Source organism: Anabrus simplex, chromosome 3 (genome assembly GCF_040414725.1).
Source record: "Anabrus simplex isolate iqAnaSimp1 chromosome 3, ASM4041472v1, whole genome shotgun sequence".
In the NCBI taxonomy this organism is placed as follows: Eukaryota; Metazoa; Arthropoda; class Insecta; order Orthoptera; family Tettigoniidae; genus Anabrus; species Anabrus simplex.
In genome coordinates, this window is record NC_090267.1 from 458419588 (window position 1) to 458441798 (window position 22211).

General features: G+C 44.5%; 4 non-coding genes across 4 annotated transcripts; 2 read left to right on the forward strand and 2 right to left on the reverse strand.

Moving 5' to 3' along the window:
* Positions 1-1479: 1479 nt before the first annotated feature.
* Positions 1480-1569, reverse strand: TRNAI-UAU (transfer RNA isoleucine (anticodon UAU)). Its single transcript is given in 2 exon segments — positions 1480-1515; positions 1532-1569. It is a non-coding gene; the product is annotated as a tRNA-Ile (tRNA).
* A 3380-nt stretch (positions 1570-4949) lies between these two features.
* Positions 4950-5039, forward strand: TRNAI-UAU (transfer RNA isoleucine (anticodon UAU)). The gene is given in 2 exon segments: positions 4950-4987; positions 5004-5039. It is a non-coding gene; the product is annotated as a tRNA-Ile (tRNA).
* Positions 5040-7847: 2808 nt separating this feature from the next.
* Positions 7848-7937, forward strand: TRNAI-UAU (transfer RNA isoleucine (anticodon UAU)). The gene is given in 2 exon segments: positions 7848-7885; positions 7902-7937. It is a non-coding gene; the product is annotated as a tRNA-Ile (tRNA).
* Positions 7938-21069: 13132 nt separating this feature from the next.
* On the reverse strand, positions 21070-21159 carry TRNAI-UAU (transfer RNA isoleucine (anticodon UAU)). The gene is given in 2 exon segments: positions 21070-21105; positions 21122-21159. It is a non-coding gene; the product is annotated as a tRNA-Ile (tRNA).
* Positions 21160-22211: the final 1052 nt, after the last annotated feature.

Sequence of the window (22211 nt, forward strand, 5' to 3'; positions counted from 1 at the left end):
ATCTTCTCTTTCCCCCGCAAGGTCCCAGCTCCGCATAGGTGAGGCCTCCTGGGCGTGGTACTGGTCACCCTCCCCAGTTGTAACCCCCACCCAGTGTCTGAAGTTCCAGGACACTGCCATTAAGGCGGTAGAGGTAGGATCTCCCGCTGAGTCCGAGGGGAAAACCGACCCTGGAGGGTAAACGGATAAAGAAGGAGAAGAAGAACAACAACAAGAACAAGAAGACGGGCCTCTGTGGTGTAGTAGTTAGTGTGATTAGCTGCCACTAGCGTTCGCCCGGCTCTACCACGAAATATGAAATGTGGTATGAGGGCTGGAACGGGGTCCACTCAGACTCGGGTGGTCAACTGATTAATAATAATAATAATAATAATAATAATAATAATAATAATAATAATAATAATGTTTTATTTATCCTGGCAAAGTTTGGGATGTACTCCCTTTCTTACACTTAACCAGTCTTAACCTATAACACTTAATAATAACTACTGATGACAATAATATGATAATATGAACAATAATAACAGTAATAACATTAACAAAAGTAACCACACTTTTAAAGAATCAAATCATCTATATAATATAAATCGTACGTAGAGTACATTAAGAATATAATTATGAATAATGAGTATTATAACTACTACTTAAGAAAAAGTTTAGAAAATATATACATTTCTACAATACACCGAAATATCGCCTTCATTTGAGAGGTGAAGAGAAGGATTAGTAAGAAGGAGAAGAAGAAGAAGATCTGTGAAAGGAAGAAGGAAATGATAATGAAGATGCGGTAGGAGTAGGTGTTTTCAGGTCATAATTTGATGATTCATGCATGTTTACCTAGTATTTCGACACAGGCATGTTTAAAAGCTAAGCTGCTGGACATGCTTCTGACGTCCACTGGTAAGAGATTCCATTGTCGGGCTGCGGTAACGGTGAATAATTTCGTGTAGATTGCTGTTCTGTGTACAGGACGGGATAAACACATGGTGCTGCAGGATCGGGTATTTTTGTTATTGTCTGTGGAGAGGACCTTCGTGCGATCACGGAGATACGCTGGTTGAAAACTTAGAGAGAGGGGGGTGGGGAGGTTCGATTCCTACCTCAGGCTTTCTCGAATTGGTTTTCCGTGGTTTTCCACCTCTCCTCCAGGCAAATGACGGGATGGTACCCAGTGAGTAAACGGATTAAGAAAGAATAAAATTAGCTACTCCAGTTAGCGAGACTGTGAAGAATGCATAAGGGTACCAATGTTGCTTTCATCTACTGAGAAGACAGCTGACATGTTTCATAACATCGATAGACGAGGATGCCTCTAATGCTGAAAGGATTGCAATGAAAATCAAGAGAAAGTTCCTGTTCCACAAAATTCTAAATGTCTGGCAGTTAGCAGTGGCTAATAAGCAAGTCTCTAGAGCGTGTTGCTGGATTGTTGGTCAGTGGGTAGGCTGTGACAACTCATGTTTATGACGGTTATAAAATTTCCCCAGGTGAGGCTCGAACTCACAACCCCGGCATTGCTCAGTTACTGTCCTATAAGTACCGTGCGCTAACCAATTGCGCCACTGGGGAACTGTGAGCTGGTGATTCTAGTATGTGTATATGATTATAATGATTATAATACACTTGTCTACAGCTCATTGAAAGCAAATGTGCTCCCATTACGAGGACATCAGGTTTCTTTTGTTCTATAGCTCGCTTATTTCTTCTTCTACCAGGCGAGTTGGCCGTGCGCGTAGAGGCGCGCGGCTGTGACCTTGCATCCGGGAGATAGTAGGTTCGAATCCCACTATCGGCAGCCCTGAAAATGGTTTTCCGTGGTTTCCCATTTTCACACCAGGCAAATGCTGGGGCTGTACCTTAATTAAGGCCACGGCCGCTTCCTTCCAACTCCTTGTCCTTTCCTATCCCATCGTCGCCATAAGACCTATCTGTGTCGGTGCGACGTAAAGCCCCTAGCAAAAAAAAAAATTTCTTCTTCTTCTTTTCCTTCTTAATCTGCTAACCCTCCAGGGTTGCTTTTTCCCTCTGTATCGCCTCAAGGGCAGTGTCCTGGAGCGTGAGACAATGGGTCGGGGATACAACTGGGGAGGATGACCAGTACCACGCCCAGGTGGCCTCACTTGCTATGCTGAATAGGGGCCTTGGTGGGGGATGGGAAGATTGGAAGGGATAGACAAGGAAGAGGGAAGGAAGCGGCAGTGGCCTTAAGTTAGGTACCACCTCTACTCAGTTGACCTCCCGAGGCTGAGTGCACCCCGCTCCAGCCCTCGTACCACTTTTCAAATTTTGTGGCAGAGCCGGGAATCGAACCCGGGCCTCCCGTGGTGTCAGGTAATCACACTAACCACTACACCACAGAGGCGGACACAGAACTTGTTACTGAAGATTTTGGTGTTGTAGTGTGCAGCGACGCGCCATGGTATACATTTTATTGATAAAAGAGATTGCCGTGTGTTTCATTTGTGCTTGGTTTTGATTTTTAGCTGTTATTTATAAAGTGCATTTTAATTTTACCCCTTTTCTACGACCACATTTAATTTTTACTATTATTCTGGTGAGCGATACGACAGAACAGTAACCCGCGTTGCCTGGGAAATGTATTAAATGCATCCCTCACCCCTGGAGTGCGTAAAAAAATATTATTTTTCTATTTTCTTTCCCCGTTTTCCCTTCCACTTCAATGCTGAGTTTTTTAATGTACCGTAGTTTACCTCTGATAGCCCCTGTAAACTCCCCGTTCCCTTTAGTTTGATGATGATGATGATGATGATGATGATGATGATGCTCGTCCACAGTTGTTGCAGCTGTCACTCCAGATGGCGCAGATTGGTATTGGGACGGATTTCCCTTCCACGCACGTGTTCAATGATGGAGAGATCCGGGGGTCTTGCTAGCCACGGGAGGACCTCAACATGCTCTATGCAGTCCATAGACACACGTGCTGTGTGTGGATGTGCATTATCTTGTTGGAACACTGTCTCAAGGTGCTGTGCCGTAAGAGGTAGTACGTGTGGACGCAGAATGTCTGAGACATCTCGCTGTGCCGTCAAGGTCTGCCGAAGCACTATTGGAGGTGACCTAAACTCATATCCTACGGTTCCCTACACCATGATGCCAGGGTTACGCCTGTGTGTCTTTCCACAATATGGGCAGGATCTGCCCTCTGCCCTCGATAACACCAAACCCGCACACCAAGGCGTCTGCTCGGGCTTATCGTCTCCATCCAACCGAATCACCATCAACAGCGTCATATCACCTGTGCATTCGGTAGACGAGAGAGTTGGAACTAAGGATATCACGAAATTGTTGTAGCTGAACTAAGACGTGGTAAATATTGTGAAGTTAAGAGAAAGAAGAGAGAGAGAGAGAGACAGATATATAGATAGATAGAGAGAGAGAGAGAGAGAGAGAAATACAGAATATTAAAGAAGAAGGAAGCAAATCAAAGCAATCTCCGTACAGTCCGTGAGGACCCCAAGAGGCTTCCACCATCCGTATCCTCGGCACTTGGTGGGGTAGGGTGGTTACCTCTACGCCCGACCGCCTTTTCCCCCAGAAATTATCTTGGTACTCATTTTTGGTGTAGGCTGAGTGAACTTCCGGGCCATGTGCACCTCCGGTAATGGGAATCTCGTTTCTTAACTTTTCGACCTCCTGACGTGGAATCGAACCCACATCCTTCCGGATGAACCGAGCACCCCCTTAACGCCTCGGCGAAGCAGCCTCCAAAAAAGAAGGAAAGAAGGAGAAAAATTCAAGAGGGTGCGTGGCATCTTCCGTATGAGGAGGAACTGCGTGTTAGTGTGTTATAGAGTTATGCTGGGGACAACACAACCACCCAGCCCCTGAGCTAAGACCTGGCTGTGATCGAACTCAAGATGCCGATGACGAAAAGTTACGACTTTGACCACTAAGCTATGCAGACGGACGGATTTAAGATTGTTTCTTTCCTTCTTTCTTAAACTGTTACCGTCCAGGTTTGGTTTATCCCTCGGACTCAGCGAGGGATCCCACACGTACCGCCTAAAGGGCAATGTTCTGGAGAGTGAGACTTTGAGTCAGGGGATACAACTTGAGAGGAGGACCATTACCTCTCCCAGGCGACCTCACCTGCTATGCTGAACAGGGGCCTTTTGCGGGGATAGGAAGATTGGAAGGGATAGACAAGGAAGAGAAAGGAAGCAGCCGTGGCCTTAAGTTATGTACCATGCCGGCATTTGCCTGGAGGAGAAGTGGGGAAACCACGGAAAACCACTTCGAGGATGGCTGAAGTGAGAATCAAAACCTCATCTACTCAGTTGGCCTCCTGAGGCTGAGTGGACCCCGTTCCAGTCCTCGTACCACTTTTCAAATTTCGTGAGAGAACCGCGGCTCGAACCCGGGCCTCCAGTGGTGGCAGCTAATTACACTAACCACTACACCACAGAGGCGGACTTTAACATAGTTGCCCCTTTTTACCCACGGCCATCCAGGCAATAAACTGTGTATGAAGATATTCTAACCACACAAAACACCATGTTGCAACAGCCCTCAAGGACCATGGCCTACCAAGCGGCCGCTGTTCAGCCCAAAGGCCTGCAGATTACGAGGTGTCGTGTGGTCGGCACGACGAATCCTGTCGACCGTTATTCTTGGCTTTCTAGACCGGGGCCGCTATCTCAAACCAGCCCACAGACGAAGCTAAAAAAGTCCGTAACCTTGCCGGGAATTGAACCTGTGGGGTTTCTGCTACTCCTGCACCGCGAGGCCGGCTTTAGTATAACAAATTGTTCATTTCGCGTTCCGTGGGCAGTAGGCCCATGGTGTCAAAGCTTAGAATTATCCAGTGATCTCTGTAACGTAAACACATTCATAAACATCAATAAATTACTAGAAAATATACTTAACCTTGACAGATATCGTTCAATGTTATTACATGGGATCGCCACCTCGCCAACGCACGCTGACCTTCCCCAGTGGCGCAATTGGTTAGCGCACGGTACTTATACGACAGTAACTGAGCGATGCCGGGGTTGTGAGTTCGAGCCTCACCTGGGGAAAGTTTTTGAAATAGTATGAGGAGGAACTGCGTGTTAGTGTGTTAGAGTTATGCTGGGGACAGCACAACCATCCAGCCCCAGAGCTAAGACCTGGCTGTGATCGAACTCAAGATGCCGATGACCAAAAGTTAAGACTTTGACCACTCAACGTGTCAATTCATAGAGATTTCGATTTCCTGTTAACAGTAATGAATTTGTATGGGGACTTCTAGCCGCCTCTATGATGTAGTGATTAGTGTGAGTAGCTGCCACCCCCGGAGGCCGGGGTTCGATTCCCGGCTCTGCCACGAAATTTGAAAAGTGGTACGAGGGCTGAAACGGGGTCCACTCAGCCTCGGGAGGTCAACTGAGAAGAGGTGGGTTCAAGTCCTACCTCAGCCATCCTGGAAGTGGTTTTCCGTGGTTTCCCACTTCTCCAGACAAATGCCGGGATGGTACCTAACTTAAGGCCAGGGCCGCTTCCTTCCCTCTTCCCTGCCTATCCCTTTCAATTTTCCCATCCTCCACCAAGACCCTGTTCAGCATAGTAGGTGAGGTCGCCTTGGCGAGGTACTGGTCATTCTTGCCAGTTGTATCCCCCGACCCAGGACATTGCCCATGAGGCGGTAGAGGTGGGATCCCTCGCTGAGTCCGAGAGAAAAAACAACTCTGAAGGGTAAGGTGATTAAGAAGAAGATGATGGAACTTCTAGAGGTCATCTAAGGTTTTATATTCTTCTGAAACATGGGCCACCAAGCTCGATAGCTGCAGTCGCTTAAGTGCGACCAGTATCCAGTATTCGGGAGATAGTGGGTTCGAACTCCACTGTCGGCAGCCCTGAAGATAGATTTTCGTGGTTACCCATTTTCACACCAGGCAAATTTAGGCCACGGCCGCTCCTTTCCAGTTCCCAGTCCTTTCCTATACCATCGTCTCCATAAGACATATCTGTGTCGGTGCGACGTATAGCAACGTGCAAAAACAAAAAGAAAACGTGCTGATCAACAATGCTTACGCAATGAATTCTGGATTAGAATCAACAATATTCTCCAAGACGGAGCGAGTTCACAGACCTTATTAAATTTTGTAATAAGTTTAGGATATTTCCGTAAATACATATTCTTTCCTGTCATCATCATCTGTTTACCCTCCAGGTTCGGTTTTTCCCTCGGACTTAGCGAGGGATCCCACCTCTACCGCCTCCAGGGCAGTGTCCTGGAGCTTCAGACTCTTGGTCGGGGGATACAACTGGGGAGTATGACCAGTACCTCGCCCAGGCGGCCTCACCTGCTATGCTGAACAAGGGCCTTGTGGAGGGATAGGAAGATTGGAAGGGATAGGCAAGGAAGAGGGAAGGAAGCGGCCGTGGCTTTAAGTTAGGTACCATCCCGGTATTCGCCTGGAGGAGAAGTGGGAAACCACGGAAAACCACTTCCAGGATGGCTGAGGTGGGAATCGAACCCACCTCTACTCAGTTGACCTCCCGAGGCTGAGTGGACTCCGTTTCAGCCCTCGTACCTCTTTACAAATTTCGTGGCAGAGCCGGGAATCGAACCCGGGCCTCCGGGGGTGGCAGCTAATCACGTTAACCACTACACCACAGAGGCGGACTATTCTTTCCTGTAACTGGTAAATTTGCAGAGTGCGAGTTCGATCCCGGCTTAGTCTGGTGGTAATGGAAGTTGCTCAATTACGTCAGCCTCGTTTCGGTAGAATTACCGGCACGTAAATAAAATCTTGAGGGACCAAAATCTGGCACCTCGGCGACTCCGAAAGCAGTAAAAGTGGGACGTAAAATGAGTAATTTTTAATATAACATGCAGAGTGAAGTAACAAATTTGCTTTAGATCAAATTATGAGGAGAAAAGTCATTTGTTAGCGCCTATAGAGTCTATCGTTTATTTTGCAATAAATGGTAACCGAAGCACCTAAAAAGTTATTACTTGGCTTTTATTTTGTCACTTTACCTTCCAGGTTGGTTTCTTCTCCGAAACCCAGTGAGGGATCCCACCTCCACCGCTCAAGGGCAGTGTCCTGGAGCGTGAGATATTTGGTCGGGGTGAGTTCCAGTCCATTCATAGGTGACCTCACCTGCTGCGCTGAACAGGGTCCTTGTGGGGGATGAGAAGATTGGAAGGGATGGGTAAGAAAAAGAGGGAAGGAAGTGGTCTTGGCCTAAAGTTAGCTACCATCCCGGCATCTGCCTGGGGAAGAAGTGGGAAACCACGGAAATCGGGCAATGGAACCCCCACCTCTCTTTACTCAGCTGACCTCCGTAGGTTGAGCGAAACCGTTCCAGACCTCGTACTACTTTTCAAATTTCGTGGCAGAGCCGGAAATCGAACCCGGGCCTCAGCCATCCCTGGAAGTGGTTTTCCGTGGTTTCCCACTTCTCCTCCAGGCACATGCCTGGATAGTACCTAACTTAAGGCCACTACAACTTCCTTTCTTCTTCCTTGTCTATCCCTTCCAATTCTCCCATCCCCCAACAAGACCCCTGTTCTGCATAGCAGGTGAGGCCGTCTGGGTGAGGTACTGATCATCCTCCCCAGTTGTATCCCCCCGACCCATTGTCTCACGCTCCAGGACACTGCCCTTGAGGCGATACAGGTGTGATCCCCCGCTGAGTCCGAGGGAAAAAGCAACCCTGGAGGGTTAGCAGATTAAGACGAAGAAGAAGAAATAAGCGAGCTGTAGAACAAAAGAAACCTGATATCCTCGTAATGGGAGCACATTTGCTTTCAATGAGCTGTAGACAAGTGTATTATAATCATTGAGGTGTTACTTTTAATAGTATATATACACATACTAGAATCATCAGCTTACAGTTCCCCAGTGGCGCAATTGGTTAGCGCACGGTACTTATAGGACAGTAACAGAGCGATGCCGGGGTTGTGAGTTCGAGCCTCACCTGGGGAAATTTTTATAACCGTCATAAACATGAGTTGTCACAGGCTACCCGCTGACCAAGCCCGAGCAGACGCCTTGGTGTGCTTGTTTGGTGGTATCGAGGGCAGAGGGCAGATCCTGCCCATATTGTGGAAAGACACACAGGCGTAATCCCTGGCATCATGGTGTAGGGAACCATAGGATATGTGTTTAGGTCACCTCTAATAGTGCTTCGGCAGACTTTGACGGCACAGCGAGATGTCACACGTGTGTCTATGGGCTGCCTAGAGCATGTTGAGGTCCTCCCGTGGCTAGCAAGACCCCCGGACCTCTCCATCATTGAACACGTGCGTGGAAGGGAAATCCGTCCCAATACCAATCTGCGGCATCTGGAGAGACAGCTGCAACAACTGTGGACGAACTTGTCTCAGGAGAGGATCCATAGGCTGTTTGACACCATTTCGAATCGCACAAGAGCACGCATTGCAGCCAGGTGGGGTGCGACACTCTACAGACCTGACGCCAGCATTCCACCTGTAACTGCCAACGGCTTGTCCCTTTCATCCTGTATTGTAATCAGTTGAATAAAGGCACATGGTCTTTCAGCATATGTAGTTTCATTCACTGTGAACCACTCCTTCTGGGCGCTGAACTTTTTTCTCAGGCAGTGTATCTTCGGACACTCCCGGCACCAGAAAACATACGCTAGATGACTACTACTGCCAAATTGTTTTTATTCCTCCCCTGAATAGGGAGGTGGGCCTCTCAGACGGTGACGCTGTCTCTCAGAAACTGAGGGGGTTGGTGGCCGTGGCCTATACTGGAAACTGTCGCGGCATTTACCTTAGTGCAGGAAAATGGAAAATCACGGAAAACTATTCTCAGGAGAGTCGACGGTGGCGTAGAGCCACGGTAGAACCGTGCCCACCCCTCTCCTGCTCGGTTGGTCGATCGGAGTACAGAGCTGTCGGACCGCGGACAAACTCTGGCCATTTGTAGGCCACGCAGCCTGCTCTGCAACCACCGACCCCGCTAAATAAAGGTCCATGTAGTTCTTAAAGAAATACGTACAATTACTTGTAATCCAGAACTCCAACATACCTGGCGAGTTGGCCGTGCAGTTAGGGGCGCGCAGCTGTGAGCTTGCATCCGAGAGATAGTGGGTTCGAACTCCACTGTCGTCATCCCTGCAAGATGTTTTTCCGTGGTTACCCATTTTCACACCAGGAAAATTCTGATGTTGTACCGTAATTAAGACCACAGTCGCTTCCTTCCCACTCCTAGGCCTTTCCTATCCCATCGTCGCCGTAAGACCTATCCGTGTCCGTGTGACGTTAAACCAACTTGTAAAAGAAAGAACCCCAACATCAAAGATACGTTGATTTACTGCATTACTAGTTACCATTAATACTATTTATGTTAGCTCAGTTGGTAGAGCGGTTGAAAGTACGTGGTTGCGTACAGAGCGCTGGTTCAAAACCCAAGCAAAGAGTTATTTTCGTAGCTTTACTCTTTCAATAATAAGCCATATTACCTGTGACATTTCTCACTGCTCCTGTATCTCATTCGAATACCTCAACTGCATTGCAATATACTGGGAAATAAAAAAGTTATCAGGGTTTTAAAGTGGAATCACAGTCCATAATACTGCTCAAGGAATACTGTAAGGTTGTCAAGGGTGGCAGACGAATAAGATCTAAACGCTGAAAAATTGCTCGTTAACACGTAATCCATTGAGATTCAATTAGAATTTTTTAAAGTAACAAAAACATGTTCATATCAAAAAGGAGGAGGAAGCGTCAATACTGTTTCGAGAACTCCCAGTAGCTGACAGGTTTATGAACTCTATGTCTGATAAAGAACATTGAATCACGAAAACCATTTTAAAAATTAAGTTCTGCCCGACAACAACTATGGTAGTGATATTGAAAGATGCGTTCTGACAGTTCTTAGAGGAAGATCTGTTTACTGCCTGCCTGAGTGGGGAGAAGGGAGTATGGAAACGTCGGCGGATCCACTGTGGTTGCCATGGAGATAAGCCTGCTAGCCAGCTCTTGTTTCTTGGAGTCTGAGTTACGTACGGCAGAACCCAGCGGTCCTAACGAACAAACAAGTCAACCAGAGGCGAAGGGAAGCAGAAAGGAATGCAGGAATGTGGTAAAACCATGCAATTGCTGTTGCAATTCTTCTCCTTTCAGCACTGTCTGTCAAAGTGCTTCTTTTAGTATTACGGGTATAGTGAAATTGTCTCCAGAGCCGTGTCAAGCCTAAGGAAGCGTAAATTGCCAACGACATGGTCCATTGTGCAGATTCATAAATAATGCAGAAATTCTCGTATATTTCTTAACCATTTGAGTTAAATATCACTATCAATAAAACTAAAAGTATGGCTGTTAGCAGATTAAAACAAATAGAACACCCAGCATCAAATTTGGAAGAAAAACAATACAGGAAGTTAACAGAATTTGTTATCTAGGCAATTTAATTGCGAAAGTCAGCAGATCCTCTGTGGAAAATAGGAGAAGAGTTACAATATTACAACAAGCTTTCACAGTGAGAAGAAATGTGTTAGTAAATAACTGCCTCAACAAGGAAATAATGTAGCAGTTTGTAAAGATATTCATTTGGAATGTGTGTCTATATGATTGTGAAAGCTGGACTCTTGTATGTATGTTGAGTGCTCAGCCCCGAGGCTGGTTTGAACCTCAACAACTCCGCCCGCAGCCGTCATAGGTGGCCCTGGTGTCCCTGAATGAGGAGTGAGGCAGTTTCTCGTTGCTTTCCTCAGTGAACAATAAGTTGTTATTACATATCAGTCTGCCAAGCCCACTGAAATGCATACACCAACCGACCCTATGAGCAACATTTTCACACCATTCATAGCAGGGACTGGCTGCATAAGGAATGGCATTACTAGCATCGCTCATACCTGTCACTTTCATATTGTCAAAGCCAAGGATGAGACTGAGAAAGGTCAATGAAAGTAACAAATTTGCTCTACCCATACCAGTAGACATAGTGCAGTGTAAACACTACTGTAGGTCTTACCAGCAAAGGTATTTGACTCTCTTGACAGAAGACATCAAACGTTCAGAGGCAATGGAAACGTGGTTGTGGGGAAAAATTATAAAACCTAACTGGACAGAAAGAGAAATCAATAAAGAAGTTTAAAAAAAAGACGTGAAGTTCATAATCAACATGTTTGAAGGCAAAATTGTATGCAAGGGAGAAAAAGGGAGACCACATAAACATATGATGGAAGATGTACTGGAGGACAGCAGAAAAAGGAAAATAATAGTTGCAGTGACAAGAAATAAGTTTTGGACCGATGGTCTAGATATTAGGCCCCTTAAACAACAAGCAGCATCAAGGAATAACTTTTTGATGATGGAAAGAAAGTACATTCGTGTTCTTGTCCCGAGGTGATGCAGTTTTTCAAAGCAAAATCATCAGTACAGGTGCGCTGCTTTTACCATTTTAGCCTCATACAATCCCTCCTAACAATTTTAAATTTCTGAATCGATCCCGGGCTACAGAAAACGGCAAATAATAACGACAACCAATACGCTATGGAGGCTTATGTGATGATGATGATGATAATGATAATTATAATGATGATGATGATCTTGTAGCCTACCAATTGTGTGTCACTGCCGAAGCGGGGTTCGGAAGCTAATTGTCTCTTTCTAAATTAAGCCTCTCTGCTTTGGACACTAGTTTTGTGTGGGTGCTTCAGTGTGGTTCATTGACTAGCAGATTAACTTCTTGATGAGGGATCGCAGGGTCAAGGATAGGTCTCGTCGCGACTCTCGCAAAACAATCGAACTGAATATTATAATGAACCTACGTAAAGCACACGTGCTTCTCAACTGGAAGGCCTTGCATGATAAAAAGATGACAATGCTCCTTTCCCAACAACATATATCTTAGCTATAGTGGCTAGTATGTTTAGGTTTGGATGACTGTGAATGATGGATGGGTTCAATACATACATATTAAGATGAAGGAAAATTAAACATTATATTTCCTTCCTACTGTGGGCACGACCGATGCAGAAATAAAATGATTTTTCAATTCTCAGCAATCTGTTGCTAATACTTTCTTTACGAAGTTGGAAAGTCGGAAACCCGTCAATTGTCAATGACGATGCCTTTTTTTTTACAGGTCATCGTCTGATAAGAACATTAACCCTCAGTACTCGAATTTGTTTAGCTGGTCACACTCCTCAACTGGTATTTATTTTTCTGGGCACGTATGGCTATATCTCTGTCTGTTCATAGATTCAAACCGTTTATTTTACAAAACTCAAGCTGGAACCTAGCACATTTCCGAAATACAGTAATGCTCAGCACACTCTATGTACGTGATACAATAATGCGTCTTCCAACTGTAAACACAGTCCGCGGACTGCCTGTCCAAACCATGCTAAGAATAATATTAAGAAGGCAAGAAGTCAAGAAAGACCTGGAAAGGAACAACATACGAGAAGAAGAATTATTGGAAAGAAAGATGTTTAGGAAGAAAGTCTTACAAATGGAAGGATTCCAAGGGAGGAAGGAAAACAGGCACAAAGTGGACTGAAGACAGAGAAAAGAAGCATAGTGAAACAAAGAAATAATACTGGAGGAAAAGGAAAGAACAATTAAGGAGGAAGAACTGAAATTGTAACGTGGTCCTCAGAAGGCCGGAACGCAAGAAGAAGAATATTACGAAGGCCATGCATTCTCTAAATACTAGGTATTGCCCGAGAATCGCTGGCTACTTAAAATCTTCCGTTAATACACTTCATTATTGGATAAACATTATGTCGGAACATTCCAGACATACGGTCTTACAGGGTTAAACTGGTAGCGGTTTGACTTCGCACACAAAACTATCGTGATGTAGCGTGAAGATGGACGGCCCCTCCATATACAGCGTCTTTATTTATGCTTGGAAGGGACTTTATCGCTGGCCGATGACAGGTTGCTACCGGCCGCTGGCGCGCGTGGTTTCCGGCACTCTGCAGTTGTTGGGAGCTGAACCCCGAGATAGTAGGGTGTTCAATGAAGCTACTGCGTACTGTATGTCGTATTGTATAGCGTTTTATTGTGATTGTGTATAGTGCTGTAATGTACGTGAAATATTCGTTACGTGAACGTGTATATCTGCATAATACTTTCATTAAGTGCAGAAAATCGTGCGCTAGGACAAGACAAAAGTTTCGAGTGAAATTTCCAGGGAGACCCATTCCTGTCAATCGGACAATAAAACAACTGGCCAAGAGATTCAAACCTACAGGATCAGTAAACAATAAAAATAGACGTAAAGGTCGTTATCTCCTTACAGAAGCGTGTTTGGTACGAGGATCATAAGTAAAATTCTGTGGCCCCCTCGTAGCCCAGATTTAACGGCATGTGATTTTTATTTGTGGGGAATGTTAAAAAATGTAGTTTATGGGAACAACCCTCACACACCAGATGAACGTAAATACAATATATGAGTTGAAATTGGATCCATCAGTGCTGAAGTAGTTGGTAGATTATCTGGAAACTTCATTAGGAGATGCCGATTATTTTGGCAGCGCATGGGGAACATTTTCAGCATAAACTGTAAAAATGGTGATATAATGCATGATAATGATTTTGTGCACCGTATTCTGCCGTACATACGCATGCGCGGTAGCCGGCAACTGAACCGTCACTGGCGGCCAAGGTCGAGCGAGAAAGTCCCTTCAAAGCATAAATAAAGACCCTGTATTTGACTATAAAGGGTGTCCGCAAACATGTAGAAAGTAATCAGGGATGGGGTGGAGTGGATTGCACACCCCAAAACAACATAAGAAGTTCCCATGAATATATGTCATACGGTTTACAGTTTAGGAGTTTCAACCTTCTGACTTGGTAAGGGAAGTAATTGATAACAGCTTGGCACATGTTTGGGAACAACTTTTATGTATACATATAAAATAGTTTTATTTTATCTGTACATAGCTCAGAATATTTTTAAAAATGCTATGTCTATATCGGTCATGTCCACAGCAAGAAGGAAATGCTATTTTAAATTTTCCGTCAACTCATCTGTATGTATGTATGTATGTATGTATGTATGTATGTATGTATGTATGTATGTATGTATGTATGTATGTATGTATGTATGTATGTATGTATGTATGTATGTATTGAACCCGACAGGGGCACGATCCAAGGACCTTTGGTTGCTATTGATCTTCGTAATTACGCACGCAATGCTATTTAAGGAAAACAATGCTGAAATTGATTAATATTCATAACATTAGTACAGGTGACACCGAGACTAATTAATATTCATATCATTGAGATAGATAAATTGAGTCTTTGAAAGTTATTTTACGAGATTTCTTTGTTTGCGACCTACTGCGCCATATTATCCTTTGTGTAGCGGGGGCCCCGCAGCGGAACGCAAGCTCATCTAGTCCCGGGAGGGGTTATGAATGGGGATTCCCCGTGACATCACTCGAGAGAAGACATCCCTCCGCAAGACTCACAGAATGAGGAGAAACCAACTTTTTCGAAACGAAATATAGGAGCCATCTTGGATTCGGACTGGCCAACTTAATTACCTACGATCTGGAAAATTAATGAAACTCGAATTATGGAGTCGTCTCCCGATTTAAAAGGGATAGATGTCACTGGAACATTTATTTACGAGTGTCTAATGTCCCCTTTCTGGATAACTTTCAGAAGAAGAAAGAATATTGTGTTGTTTCTGTGTGGAAAAGTACTGGGGCCATCTGTTTATTCTCATGACACGTCCTCGACGGAGGGACTTCACCCCGCGTGGTAGGGGAAGCCGGACAGATTTTAATTAATTGGAGGAGATCCACCGAAGGATAATTGAGTGGATATGTCTCAATCGCATCAACTAAATACTGGTCACCGATTAGCCGTACTATTACACCTCGAGTATGCCGTGAATAGGCAATACGCAAATTAGTGGAAGGGGTATCGCTCCCTTGTAAAAACCATTGCAGTAAGGGACAAGCGTCACTCGGGACTCGCGGCTCATCGACGGCGAAGCTATGCTTGGTTAAGCCCTCGTTAGTTCTTTGTTCAAGTGAAGTTAACTCCCATTTCGAGTGAAATAATAGGATTCGCATAAACAATGTATAGTTTTGGTCTCCGTGACATCAGTGTTAACTTTTTATAAACTGTGATGTGTAAAGTAATATTATTATCATTACTATAGCATAATAATCTTACGTAGCAGCAGACTGAATAGTGGATGAGAGATAGACGGGATTCGGTACTTAACCGCGGACTACGTAGTCGTATCCGAGATCGTGACCGGACGTTCACATTGAACGCTGTTAACCGGAGTGTGGAATTAAACAGTGACGTTGTGTGTGTACAGGATTAACTGCCAGCGGCTGCACCAGCAACGAACCATGGACCCTCAACTTCAAGGTGGTATGGAAATGGAAGTAATCACCGCGGTGCCCATGGACCAGGAGTAAGCCCAGGATGGACCTCCTGAGCTGACGAAAGTGTCATCATGTGATAGAGATGAGTACTAATTTTTAATATCTGGCATGCCTAGAGGGGATGGGAAATGTTTATCGTAAGCTGACGCTATAAAAGTTTAAAGATGTAGTCCAGTTGAAATAGAGCGCCGAAATGGGCGCGTAGTTGTTAATTCTTAGTTTAAGAAACCGACGACAGGTCTGAGTAATTGATTGTGAATAATTTAGGGAATATATACTTTAGTGTTGCACGTGGTAGAGATTTATTCAATTATTTCTTTCTTGGGAGATTTTGTTTGATTATTTGCGACAGAAGACCAGGAGTAATGAGTTTAGGGGAGTGCAGTGAGAGTAGTAATTAATTAGAGTAATTATTATTTTGATAAGTGTATGGCAAGTAAAGACGGTAAGTACTATATTGTGTAAGGCACGCAACTACGAGGCTCAGCGGCCGAACTGACAGCCAAACACCCCCCCCCCCCCTTTGAAATACTTAGATAGGGAGCGTTGTGATTTTAATTGATTATGTGATTAAGCTTACCAGGATGTGATCATAGTGCGAGTGTCAAATATCAATCCGTGTGAATATTAATTAATTAATTAAGGTATTGCCGTGTGACGGTAAGGTAACCAAGTGCTGATCATCGATTAATTATCAGTCAGTAATCAGATGTTAATTGCCGTGCGAGAACGTAAATTGTGTTGTAATTGCTGAATAGATTCCGCACGAGGACCATGTATGATTAATGCAGCGGGTAAGTCATGTAGAACGGCAGGAATAATAATAATAATAATAATAATAACAATAATAATAATAATAATAATAATAATAATAATAATCGGGCAAATATTAGCATTGTAATACCGGAGCCGCGTTGTGAAAGTGATGTGATACTGTTGGGACAATATGTGTTGAATTCGAGGTGATTTGCGCGAGTGTTTGAGACCTCAGTTTATTGTAGACGTACTTTCGAGTGGAGTTGTCTTGTGTCCTTATGAAAGAGAACGTTACGCCTGTTAATGGCAGGGCTGTTGACCGCATGTGGAGGAGGGAGCATTTCGTCTGCCCCTGCCACCGGTCGTGTTTTTTGTGTCTGTCCCAATGTAAAGGAAGGGCTTTCAAAGTGAAGAGAAAGAGACCTGTTTGACGACTAAATATGTGATTTAATCAAAACGCCAGAGTAGTGTATTTATTAACAAGTGGCCCGGTCGATAATGCTAATGTTTGCCAGTGAATAATTGTTAATTGTTCGAGTATAATATAGATAGGGATTACAGGACCCCGTCTTCATCGCAAGAGGTTGTCAGTTCGATGCTCAACGTAGACATTGGAGGTTTACGGCGTCTGAAGGAAGATCAAAGTGCCTTACATATTTTGCTGCATATCATGTATGATTTTATGTGTTCTGTGTCATGTGTTGTTGTAAATAAGGTCAGTGGTGGTTCTGTCCATCAGCCTGGCAATGTCTATATTAGCGAGGGTCGGTTCGAACCCAGATGTTGTTTCATATGAGTGCATTTTTTCTTTTACGTCATTTCATTGGGAAATCTAGGTTTTCATTAGAGTAGGGATTGCTCAGACACGTTGTCGGTGCATGTTAGTTTTATGTGTTAGTGATAATATAGCCTCAGTGTTATGGTAAGATTTTCCATTCGTTTCATGTCACGATACATCGCTTCTCGATAAACGTACTCATTTCTGTCAAGCATATTGGACAGATGTCCACATAATAATTCACAACAAACATTTATAAATTTTAATGTAATTCATTAGTGTATTTTAATGCGCCATTTCCCATCATCATCATCATCAAGGTTGAATAAACCGGTTTATGAGTTAAAATTTGAATTCGAATGTGTTCTCATTTTAGTTAAGTATGCCCCGTTTCTCCCCCCCCCCCTGTACGCCTTTAAGATTACTTTAGTTCAGCGCCTATTTATTTTTAAATTTTTCTTGACCCATGTGCGACCCTGTAGATTCCATGCCGGTGCCATTTAGGGAGGGGGCGGGTGCAGTATGTATGTTATGTTATGTATGTATGTAAAAATGTACACGCATCACGAGAGAATAGATAAACAGAATTTAATGAAAGTAGGTATGTACCATCGGGTAATAAGGCACTACAAACTATGGTATAATTAATTTTATTCAGGATGGGAAAAATGGCAGTTTAGAGGAAGGGCAAACATTTATTCTCAAATATCTATGTTATTATTGATCCTATCGATGAACACTACAGTACATAACAAAAGTTATATTTAATACAATATACGATCACTTAGGTCTTATACAATTTTACCGTACCGGCTATGAGAACAGAGATATTCATGAATTCAAATTTTTGATCTCTAGTCCATATCAACGCCTGGCCACGAGAAAACAGTTGAAAAGAATTTAATGAAAATCGACATCTAAGTTCGACGAATAAGGCAATGCAGTCTAGGCTATAAATAATTTTATTCACACTTGGTGCAATGGTAGTTTAGGGGAAGGCCTAAAATTTAATTTTCGAATATCGTTGTTGTTATTAGAGATCCTATCGATAAATACCACATAACGAAAATTATAGAAAATGTAATTTCCCGATTATTTATGTATTATACAGTTTTACCGTACCAACTGTAGTAACAGACATTTTCATAATTTAGACTGTTGAGTATTGCTAACATGGAACTATTGTTCGGTCGTGTTAACTGGCAATGGTGGTGCTTATGTTACGATTGTCTTCTTCTTCTTTATCTGTTTTCCCTCCAAGTTCGGTTTTTCCCTCGGACTCAGCGAGGGATCCCACCTCTACCGCCTCAAGGGCAGTGCCCTGGAGCTTCAGACTCTGGGTCGGGGTATACAACTGGTGAGGATGACCAGTATATCATGATTGTCTTAAGGTGAAAAGGCGCGTTCTCATCAGCGCATATCGGCAACAAAAATTGTAAAGATGACTATCGAAATGAGAAAAGATCGTAAAGGGAGAAGGATTCCCTTTACACTGGACGTGAAGACCTATAATTTCAGAACACGACACTTGGCTTTCTTTTATACCGGAAGGAAGGGATGAAATCAAGATCATCAATAAAAACAATATAGCCTAAAACTGAAAGGGCCACAGTGAGCAAGAAAGCGAGTAGGTACGTCATGACGAGCGGCTGACCGGGAGAGGCATGTCCACTTATGCGCCGCAGAATCTGGGGAACAACATGAGGGGTGGACAAAAAAATACACTCATGTTCATGAAAACCAAAACACCTTGAAAGACTAGAGACTGGAAGTTCATATTCACAGGACATGTTCACTAGAATGTTCTGAAGAAATAATTAGCATTTGAACCATGTTGGCCCTCAGGTTGAAGCTCCACATTGATATCTCGGCGCACCACCACCGACTGGTAAAATGTGCCTGCTGCTCTCGTTGTCGCTATAAAACGAAGGTAATGGATAAGTGTGACTTGAGCAGGTGTGCAGCATGCCTCGCAGATGTATGCAAGGACCATACTGTCATATGAGTGAGTTTGAAAGAAGGGCATTATTGGCATGAGAGAACGTGATGCATCCATCCGGGAAATTGCTGCCCGTGTACGTCGAAGTGTATCGACAGTGCAACGGATGTGTACCCGTTCACAGAAAGCCGTCTGGTGCCACCACCCAGACCACACCCAGAGAAATCGACACCACATCCATTGCAGGACAGGACAGATCTGCGTCCTCCTCGGTTCTGGCGCAACAGTGGAACAGTGTAACACATCGTACACTATAAGGAGTGACAGTCCGTCGCCGTTTATTACGGTCTGGGTTACCTGTGCGTCGTCCACTTCTCCGCCTACCCTTGATTAATGTGCATAAACATGCTAGACTGCAATGGTGTATGGAACGACGTCACTGGGTACAGGAATGGCAAGAGACAGTCTTTTCGGACGAATCCAGGTTATGTTTGTTTGAAAATGATGGCCGCATTTTGTTTCGCCGCTGACAGGGGAAGAGGCATCACATTGACTGCATTCGCACAAGACATACAGCGCCAAATCAAGGCCTAATGGTGTGGGGTGCTACCCTTCCTGTACGACACCCCAGACGCCACATTCAACAAAACAATGCGCAACCACATGTTGCTGCACGAATGCGCGCCTTCTTGTTGCCTCAGGATGTCAGACTGTGCCCTGGCCCGCCCGATCACCGGACTTGTGGCCAATCGAAAATGTGTGGGATATGGTGAAACGATGGGTGCGGTGCTCTGACCCAATGCCAACCACCAAAGATGAACTGTGGAACCAGATGAATGCAGCTAGGATGGCTATACCACAGGACGCCATTCGCGCCTTATACGCGTCGATACCATCAGCCATGGAACAAGCTGTCAGTGCCCAATGAGAAACCCGTGCCTACTAGGCAACAGGTCACATGCTGAACCTAGGTGACTATTATGCCAATCGTTTCTGTAGAACATAGTAATGAATGTATCCTGTGAATATGAACTTCCTATATCTAGTCTTTCAAGGTGTTCTGTATTTTATGAACATAATCCTGCACATACCAAAAAACGATCCTGCCAACGACGGGTTCTTCAGCTAGTATACTAATAAATGGAAGTCACTATTCATTTTTCTTTCATCTAGGAGCCTTGTGGAGGGATGGGAAGATTGGAATGGATAGGCAAGGAAGAGGGAAGGAAGTGGCCGTGGCCTTAAGTCAGGTACCATCTCGGCATTTGCCTGCAGGAGAAGTGGGACACCACGGAAAATCACTTTGAGAATGGCTGAGGTAGGAATCGAACTCCCCTCTACTCAGTTTACTTCCCGTGGCTGACTGGACCCCGTTCCAGCGCTCTTACCATTTTTCAAATTTCATGACAGAGCCAGGAATTCAACCCGGGCCTCCGGGGGTGGCAGCTAATCACATTAACCACTACACCACAGAGTCGGACATTAAGTTATTTGCCTGGTGTGACAACAGGGATTGAGAGATAAGTGGTGAGATAAATAGTCATCATTGTTTTGTAACTAACATTGATGTAACATGGATAATATGAATATTTTTAATACCGAACGAGTTGGCGTGCGGTCAGATTCGCGCCGCTGTGAACTTGAATTCGAGAGACAGTGGGTTCAAACCACACTGTCTCCAACCCTTGTTTTCCCATTTTCACACCAGGCAAAATCTGGGGTTTTAGGCCTACCTTAATTAAGGTCACGGCCACTTTCTTCGCTTTCCTATCCCTTTTATATCCCATCGTCACCATAACACCTATCTGTGACGGTGCGACATAAACCAGACTGGAAAAAAATACATTAAATCAATTTTTAAACGAACATGGTGGCTAGCTGTACATGGTACATGCACTAAACCTACATGACCCCGCATTCTCCCAGCAAGTTTCTGCATAAGCGAACAGGAGCCGAAATGTATTTCTGTTATCTTCTACATTTCTTACACACACAGGAACACGAAGCTTAATAGCAAAGTTTTAAAAATAAATAATAATGAAGTATTCTCGACGAAACTGGGTCACCCTTAATTCACGAGAGTCAGAGAGTACTTTCCTTTCCAGTACACGGTTAATGAATTATAAACGAGCTATCGCTCCCCGCTGAGGAAATTAAATTATGGATATCAAAACCAATTTATTATTCACGGTTATGGACTGCAACTCACAGGAGTCCTCCAGAACAACTATTGTCTATTTTCAAAAATTTCCCCAGGTGAGGCTCGAACTCACAACCCCGGCATCGCTCAGTTACTGTCGTATAAGTACCGTGCGCTAACCAATTGCGCCACTGGGGAAGACAACAACCGCTCCTACTTAGTGTCATACTATCTGCAACGTCAGTGTTATCTTTCAAGGTCGTTTACTCCAATTGTTTTGCTGTTAAGGGGACTCTTGTTAATGAGAATGAGTTTGTTTTCCACTTCCAGTTTAACTCAATGGCTAGAATAAGTTACATAATACAGAACAAGAGAGTAACAGTGTCCAACCTAAACGTGAACATTTTTCGTTCAATGTAACCGTTCTGAAAGTCATTCTTTCTTTCTTTCTTAATCTGCTTACCCTCCAGGGTTGGCTTTTCCCTCGGACTCAGCGAGGGATCCCACCTCTGCCGCCTCAAGGGCAGTGTCCTGGAAAGTGGGTCGGGGGATACAACTGCGGAGGATGTCCAGTACCTCGCCCGGTTGACCTCACCTGCTATGCGGAACAAGGCCTTGATGAGGTATGGGAAGTTGGGAAGGGATAGACAAGGAACAGGGAAGGAAGCGGCCATGGCCTTAAGTTAGATACCATCCCGGAATTCGCCTGGAGGAGAAGTGGTAATCCACGGAAAACCACTTCCAGGATGGCTGTGGTTGGAATCGAACCCACCTCTGCTCAGTTGACCTCTCGAGGCTGAGTGGTCCAGCCCTCGTACCACTTTTCAAATTTCGTGGCAGAGCCGGGAATCGAACCTGGGCCTCCGGGGGTGGCAGCTAATCACACTAACCACTACACCACAGAGGCGGACCTCTGAATGTCACAGGTTCGAAATATGAGCATCCTACGAATATTCCTCAGAATAGGTGCAATGCACCCTTGCAAACGCTTGGCTCAGGAAAAGGGTCGGTTGAAGTGAGGAATTTCTTTCTTTATTTCTTAATCCGTTTATCCTCTAGGGTTGGTTTTTCCTTCTGACTCAGCCAGGGATCCTACCTCTATCGCCTCAAGGACAGTGTCCTGGAGCGTGAGATTTTGGGTCGTGGATACAACTGAGGTGGAGAACCAGTACCCCAGCAAGCCTGTCTCGCCTGTTGTGCTGAACAGGGACCTTCTGACGGGATGGACATTTTGGAAGGGATAGGCAAGG